Genomic DNA, 8,952 nt, shown 5'->3' on the forward strand with positions numbered 1-8,952 from the left:
ACACTTTTGAGCCTTAGAGTCAAACTTATTCATATGTTCTTTAGAGTTAAGAATAAAACAAGTACAACAAAATGGATGAAAATATGAAATGTTAGGTTTCATATTCTTCCATAGTTCATAAGGAGTCTTTTCAATAATAGGTCTTATGGACACTCTATTTTGAATGTAGCAAGCAGTGTTCATTGCTTCTGCCAAAAAATGCTTAGCCATATTAGCTTCATTAATCATAGTTCCAGCCATTTCTTGTAATGTTCTGTTTTTACGTTATACAACCCCATTCTGTTGAGGTGTCCTAGGGCAGGAGAAATTGTGAGAGATTCCATTTTCTTTGAAGAACTTCTCAAAGAGATGATTCTCAAATTCCCCTCCATGATCGCTTCTAACTTTAATAATTTTAGATTCTTTTTCATTTTGGACTTGATTACAAAAATAAAAAAATGCAGTATGTGTTTCATCTTTATGTTTTAAGAATTTTACCCATGTTCACCTGTCGTAGTCATCTACAATGACCAATCCATATTTCTTACCTCTTATTGATGCAGTTTTCACTAGACCAAATAAATCAGTATGTAGAAGTTCTAAAGGTCTTGAGGAAGAAATAACATTTTTAGATTTGAAAGAGGATTTTGAGAACTTTCCCTTCTGACATGCTTCACAAAGAGCATCTGAGTTGAACTTTAGATTGAGTAGTCCTCTTACCAATTGAGTTTGGTGAGTTGAGATAATCTCCTCAAGCTAACATGTCCCAATCTTCTGTGCCAAACCCATTGCTCATCATTTACAGACAGAACACAAGTTACTTTATGAGATTTTAGATCAGAAAGATCAATATTATAAATGTTATTCTTTCTCTTACCAGTAAAAAGAATTGATGTATCTTTCTAAATTACAGCCTTGCAAGACTTTTGATTAAAGACTATGTCATAAACATTATCACTTAGTTGACTAATGGACAACAAATTATGAGCTAATCCTTTAACAAGTAAAACATTAGTTATAGAGGGAGAGTTACCATTACCAATAGTTCCTGATCTGATGATCTTTCCCTTTTGGTTCCCGCCAAATCTAACGTCTCCGCCAGATTTAAGTTCCAAGCTTTGGAACATAGACCTTCTTCCCGTCATATGACGCGAGCATCCATCATCCAGGTACCATGACTGGTGTTTTGACTTCACCGCTAAGGGCATATGCAACATAAATCATTTTCTTCTTAGGTACCTATATCTTTTTGGGTCCTTTGATGTTAGTGTGCCTGAAGCTTTGTCTTAGCTTAGGTCTAGCACAATAATTTTCATAATAGGATGTATATTTAATATCATGAGTGTGACCATAGTTAAAATGTGCATGCAATGGTTTATATTTTATTTTCATATCATCAACCGGTTTAGGTAGATATGGTTCCTTACCCTGAGGTGTTTTGTAGCCAATTCCAGTTTGATTGCTTCTACTAACACCATAAATCAATGAGGCTATTTTACTTCTGTTTATGCTTTTAACAAGAAATTTTTGAAAACTGTCATCATATTCTTTCACAATATCATATTTTAAGGTGCTGTCTGAATTAAGGGTTTTTGTTTCCTTTTCCTCTATTAGTTGTGTGTATTATTATCTTTAAGTTCAGTATTTTCTTGTTTAAGTTTCTTTGTTTTAGTTAATAGTTCAACCTTTAGCCTTTTAAATCTTGTTCTTAATCGATTGTGTCTTTCTAAGAGTTCTGATAAACTTTCTTCAAGCTCTTTTCTAGTGAGTTCATAAATTACCTCATTTGTTTCAGCTTCTGAGTCTGAGTCATTTTCTATGGTGGCCATTTACGCTATGTTGGCATGTTCATCTTCTGAGTTGTATTCATCTTTAGATGATTCAGAGTCATCCCAAGTAGCCATCAGACTTTTCTTCCTTTCAAATATTTTCTTAGGCCTTTCTGAAGGAGTGAAAAACACTTAGAAAGGGGAGATTGAATAAGTGTAACTTCTCAAAATAATAGATAAAAACAAAGAACACAATTATTTTTATCCTGGTTCGTTGTAACTTCCCTGAGTATTTTTCCATTTCAGTTGAGACTTTCACGTTAAACTTTGAACTTCAGAACATTCAGAGCTTCTCTTCAGAGCTTTCATTGGACAACTTCAGAGCTTTGAATTTCTTTTTGAGATCACTTGTATAAGAGCTCTATATCTTTAGTCTTCTATGTGTCTGAGCTTTAGGTTTAACAAAGCAATGCTTGCTTCTGATCTTGAAGCTTCAGAGCACTAAGCTTGCTTCAATTCTTTAAGAGCTTTTCTTCAGAATTTCTTTTCCCCATGTATTTGCTTCACATATTGAGCTTGTCCAGAATATCACATTCCTGCAAAAACTATCAAAGACAGAAAACTTGCAAATAATTGTTAGGAATGTTGAGACTTAAGCCCAACAACTGATATTATAAATCAATTCAATTATCACGCTTCTCCCCCTTTTTGTCATAACATCAAAAAGTATAAAAGATTCAGATGAAAGACACAATAAAATGAAGAGAGAAAAGATAATATTTCATTGATAATCAGAAGAAGAGAATACAGCAGATGCAGCAAACAAATGCAAAAACAAAGAGAAACCAACTAAGACACAAGACAGACTACGACTGGCTAAACTTAGAAGCTAAGGCGGCCAGAAGGTTCTTAATCTCAGAAGTGACTTCAGCTTGCTTCTTGGAGGTTTCTTCTTGGTTCTTCATCCAAGTTCTGAACCCCGCACTGGTGTCATCTAGCTTGTCCAGATGACTAGCCAAAGTAGCCTGATTCTGTTGGAGTTCCTTCAGAGTGTTCAGCAGAACAGGGGTAGAAGGACCAGCAGAAGAAGCAACAAAGCTATTATCCAGAATAGGATGAGCAGCATCAGCTTCAACCATTTGAATATCTTCCATATTTTCCTCAGTAGATTGCTCTTTAAACACTGGAATCTCAACTTCTAGAGGATACTCAACCTCAGGATACACCATGTCAGGATGAGCTTCCAGAGGATTTTCTCTGAACCAGTTGAATAGCAGCTGAAAATCTCCAGTCAGAACCTTGTATGGATGTGGCTTCCATACAACCAGAGCCAAGGAATTATCTGCTTCCAAATCATCAACGAAATGCTTCTCTCTCAGAGGCTTCCATTCAGTGATTGTATGGTAGTAGATTCCAGAAATGTACTCCAAGGAGAGTCCAGCAGGACCAATAGCATCAGCTAAGCAATCCTTCTGGAGATCCAACGATTCAGCCTGCACTTCCTCAGCAAAAGTTGTCCAAAGCTTTCTAGCAGCTACATGATCCAGCTTGGAGTCATGAGCAACCTTCAGAACTTCTAAACCTGTCCTTACCTTGTTATTTAATAAATCAAAACGTGCATCAACATAAGGTTTTGGAGGGTTTGTTCTGGGAGGTGAGTTTGGAGTTTTTGGATTGAGAGATGAGATTGGTTTTTCTGGGTGAAAGAAGGCATAGGGTTGAGATTCTCTATCAAGAACAAACAATGTGTTTGAAAGGGATGGTTGACGAGAAGATTCAGCTTCATTGTCAGAGTCTAAGACTACGACAACGGGGTCAGAAGATGGTTTGTTTTGATGTTTATAGGATTGCATGAGGCGGATGAAAGATTCAGAAAGTGAGGATTCTGATGAGGGGAGGTGAAAGAACACAACAGTGTCACCAGGTTCATAGTTAGAATGTGGAGGAGGTTGAGAAGTGGAGATTATCGCATGAGGAGGAATGATGGTGTTTAGAGGCGTGGGTTCAAGAATTAGTTCAGAAACAGGAGGTTCAAGATCAAGAATAGGCTGTTTGCCTTTAAACTTGGGTGAAGATTGAGGGTTAGAGATTTTGGTGGTTGGAGGTGGATTAACTGGGGCTTTTTCTAGGGAAATATCTGGTGGAGCTTGTTAGAACAAGATTTGTTCTGATCAATATTCTTAGTTTTGATGATAACAAGGATATGAATTTTGTGTGAGATAATGTGGTACTCTAATACACTGCAATTTCCTTTTCAGGAAATATATAAAGAGTATGCACAAATCAGCGCTCAGAAGCTTTGTCTCAGAAGGTTCAGCATGCAACATCAGAACATGGTCTGGCAAGACATCAAAAGATGGTCAAGGCAGAATCAGAACATGGATCTATGGAAGCATCAGAAGAACTTGAGGTCAGAAGCAGAAGCACTGAAGTTCTCATGGTATCACGCTCAGAAGCACTTCAAGGTCAGAAGACAAGAAGATGCTATGCACCAAGCTGTTTGACTCTGATGATATTCAAACGTTGTATACACAAACATCAGATCAGAAGAAAGTACAGGTGGCAGGCTACGCTGACTGACAAAAGGAACGTTGGAAGCTATTAAAGGCAACGTCAGTAGACACAGCGTGAACAAGGCTCGAGGTAGTTGACAAAAGCGTGAAACATTAAATGCAATGCTGTACGGAACACGCAAAGCATTAAATGCTCCCAACGGTCATCTTCTCAAACGCCTATAAGTATGAAGTTCTGATGAGAAGCAATGTTAACAACTCTGAACCAATTCTGTGAATATTAACTTGCTGAAACGCTGTTCAACTCAAAGCTCAGAAACTTCATCTTCATCAAAGCTCACTACATTGCTGTTGTAATATATTAGTGAGATTAAGCTTAAACGTTAAGAGAAATATCACTGTTGTGATTATAGCTTTTCACAAGCATTTGTAATACTCTTAGATTTGATTACATTAATTTTTAAGTAACTAGAGTGATCAAGTGTTGATCAGGATACTCTAGGAAGTCTTAGCTTGTGTCTAAGCAGTTGTAATTAGAGTGATCACATGGTGGTCAGGATACTCTAAGAAAGTCTTAGCTTGTGTCTAAGCAATTGTTCCTAGAGTGATCAAGTTGTGATCAGGATACTCTAGAAGACTTAGTCGTGGGCTAAGTGGAAAACCATTGTAATCTGTTGCGATTAGTGGATTAAATCCTCAGGTGAGGTAAATCACTCCGTGGGGGTGGACTGGAGTAGTTTAGTTAACAACGAACCAGGATAAAAATAACTGTGCAATTTATTTTTATCGTCCAAGTTTTTAGACTACACTTATTCAAACCCCCCCTTTCTAAGTGTTTTTCTATCCTTCAATTGGCATCAGAGCGCCGGTTCTAAGGTGCAAGCACTTAACCGTGTTTAGAAAAGATTCAGGAAGAGAAAAACGCTTCAGTATAAGATGGCTGGTGAAACTCAAACAAATTCATCTGCATCTACATCTGGCTCTGCTGAGCAATACAATGGTAACAATGGTTATACTAGACCACCAGTATTTGATGGTGAAAACTTTGAATACTGGAAAGATAAACTGGAAAGTTACTTTCTTGGTCTAGATGGTGAACTATGGGATCTTCTGATGGATGGTTACAAACATCCAGTGAAAGCTAATGGTGTAAGGCTTACCAGGCAAGAAATGGATGATGATCAGAAGAAGCTTTTCAAGAATCATCATAAATGTAGGACTGTTTTGCTGAATGCTATCTCTCATGCTGAGTATGAGAAGATATCTAACAGGGAAACTGCCTATGATATATATGAGTCATTGAAAATGACCCATGAGGGAAATGCTCAAGTCAAGGAGACTAAAGCTCTTGCTCTAATCCAGAAATATGAAACCTTCAAGATGGAGGATAATGAAGATATTGAGAAGATGTTCTCAAGATTTCAAACTCTAACTGCTGGATTGAGAGTTCTGGATAAAGGCTACACCAAGGCTGATCATGTAAAGAAGATTATCAGAAGCTTACCCAGAAGATGGGGTCCAATGGTGACTGCATTCAAGATTGCAAAGAATCTGAATGAAGTTTCTTTGGAAGAGCTTATCAGTGCCTTGAGAAGCCATGAAATAGAGCTGGATGCAAACGAGCCTCAGAAGAAAGGTAAGTCTATTGCATTAAAATCTAATATTAAAAAATGCACTAACGCTTTTCAGGCTAGAGAAGAAGATCCTGAAGAATCAGAATCTGAAGAAGAAGAAGATGAACTGTCCATGATCTCCAGAAGGGTAAACCAACTCTGGAAGAGCAAGAAAAGGAAGTTCAGAGGCTTCAGAAGTTCAAAAAGATTTGAACGTGAAGAATCTTCTGGTGACAGAAGATCTGACAAGAAGAAGGCTGTCTGCTATGAGTGCAATGAGCCTGGACATTACAAGAATGAGTGTCCAAAACTTCAGAAGGAGAATCCCAAGAAGAAGTTTCATAAGAAGAAAGGTCTTATGGCAACATGGGATGATTCAGAAGATGAATCAGACTCTGAAGATGAGCAAGCTAACTTTGCGCTGATGGCTACAGAAGATGATGGATCAGAATCTACATCAGAATCAGATTCTGAAGAGGTATTTTCTGAACTATCTAGAGAAGAGTTAGTTTCCAGTTTAACAGAACTTCTGGAACTCAAGGCTCATCTTAGTATCAAATACAAAAAGCTGAAGAAGTAGTTTGAATTTGAAACTAAGAAGCTGGAAGTGGAAAATTCTGAACTGAAGGAAAAAGTTTTAAATCTATCCAAAGATAGTGGATCTCCTTCTGAAACAGAAAAATCCATTCCTAGCATGAATCATATTCTGAAAGAATATGACTCGAGCTTCAGAAATTTCTTATTTAGAAGTATTGGCAGAAGTCATCTTGCTTCTATGATATATGGTGTTTCTGGAAACAGAAGGTTTGGTTTTGGCTATGAGAGTGATACCTCACATAAATTTGAACCTGTTGATGATCTGAAGATCACATACAAGCCATTGTATGATCAGTTCAAATATGGCCATGCTCATGATATTAGGCTCACTTCACATGCACAGAAGTTTAACACTGTTCACACCAAGAAGCATGTGACACATCCTAAGAAATATCATGCTGACAAACCTAAAGAATATCATGCTGTTCCTCCTGTTAAATATTTTGCTAAACCCAAGTTCAATCAGAACTTGAGGAGAACTAACAAGAAAGGACCCAAGAAATTGTGGGTACCTAAGGAGAAGATAATTTCTGTTGCAGATATCCTTGGCAGCAAAGAGGACAAACAGCAAAATGTCATGGTACCTGGACTCTGGGTGCTCGCGACACATGACGGGAAGAAGGTCTACATTCCAAGACCTGGTGCTTAAACCAGGTGGAGAAGTCAAGTTTGGAGGAGATCAGAAGGGCAAAATTATTGGCTCAGGAACTATAAAGTTTGGTAACTCTCCTTCCACAACTAATGTACTTCTTGTAGAAGGATTAACGCATAACTTATTGTCCATAAGTCAATTAAGTGACAATGGTTATGACCTAATCTTCAATCAAAAGTCTTGCAAGGCTGTAAGTCAGAAGGATGGCTCAATCCTATTTACAGGCAAGAGAAAGAACAACATTTATAAGACAGATCTTCAAGATCTTAAGAATCAGAAGGTGACTTGTCTTATGTCTGTTTCTGAGGAGCAATGGGTCTGGCACAAAAGATTAGGACATGCTAGTTTGAGAAAGATTTCTCAGATTAACAAACTAAATCTGGTCAGAGGTCTCCCAAATCTGAAATACAAATCAGATGCTCTTTGTGAAGCATGTCAGAAGGACAAGTTCTCCAGACCTGCATTCAAGTCTAAGAATGTTGTTTCTTCCTCAAGGCCGTTAGAACTCTTGCACATTGATCTGTTTGGCCCTGTCAAAACAGCATCTGTCAGAGGGAAGAAATATGGATTAGTCATCGTTGATGATTATAGCCGCTGGACATGGGTAAAGTTCTTAAAACACAAGGATGAGTCTCATTCAGTGTTCTTTGAATTCTGCACTCAGATCCAATCTGAGAAAGAGTGTAAAATCATAAAGGTCAGAAGTGATCATGGTAGCGAATTTGAGAACAGATTCTTTGAGGAGTTCTTCAAAGAAAATGGTATTGCCCATGATTTCTCTTGTCCTAGAACTCCACAACAAAATGGAGTTGTAGAGCGAAAGAATAGGACTCTACAAGAAATGGCCAGAACCATGATCAATGAAACCAATATGGCTAAGTATTTCTGGGCAGAAGCAATAAACACTGCATGTTATATTCAGAATAGAATCTCTATCAGACCTATTCTAAATAAGACTCCTTATGAATTGTGGAAGAACAGAAAGCCCAACATTTCTTATTTCCATCCTTTTGAATGTGTATGCTTTATTCTGAACACTAAAGAACATCTTGGTAAGTTTGATTCTAAAGCACAAAAGTGTTTCCTTCTTGGATATTCTGAACGCTCTAAAGGCTACAGAGTATACAATACTGAAACATTGGTTGTAGAAGAATCAATCAATATCAGGTTTGATGATAAGCTTGGTCTTGAAAAACCAAAGCAGTTTGAGAATTTTGCAGATTTTGATATTGATATATCAGAAGCAGTAGAACCAAGAAGCAATGCTGCAGAAGCTGGCAGTCTCAGAAGCAATGGATCAGAAGATCAAGTTGCTGCATCTTTAGAAAATCTCAGGATTTCTGAAGAACCAACAGTCAGAAGATCACCTAGACTTGCTTCAGCTCATTTAGAAGATGTGATCCTTGGAAAGAAAGATGATCCCATTAGAACAAGGGCATTCCTTAAGAACAATGCAGAATGTCAATTAGGTCTTGTTTCTTTGATCGAGCCAACTTCTGTTGATCAAGCTCTAGAAGATCCTGACTGGATAATTGCCATGCAAGAAGAACTAAATAAGTTTACAAGGAATGACGTATGGGACTTGGTTCCTAGACCAAAAGGATTTAACATCATCGGCACTAAGTGGGTGTTCAGAAACAAGCTAAGCGAGAAGGGAGAAGTGGTAAGAAACAAAGCCAGACTGGTTGCTCAAGGTTATAGTCAGCAAGAAGGGATTGACTACACAGAAACCTTTGCACCAGTGGCCAGGGTAGAATCTATTCGTCTATTAATTTCTTTTGCCACTCAACACAACATCACTCTTTATCAAATGGATGTTAAGAGTGCCT

The sequence above is a fragment of the Vicia villosa genome, linkage group LG5, assembly GCF_029867415.1.
Source record: "Vicia villosa cultivar HV-30 ecotype Madison, WI linkage group LG5, Vvil1.0, whole genome shotgun sequence".
NCBI classification, from domain to species: domain Eukaryota; kingdom Viridiplantae; phylum Streptophyta; class Magnoliopsida; order Fabales; family Fabaceae; genus Vicia; species Vicia villosa.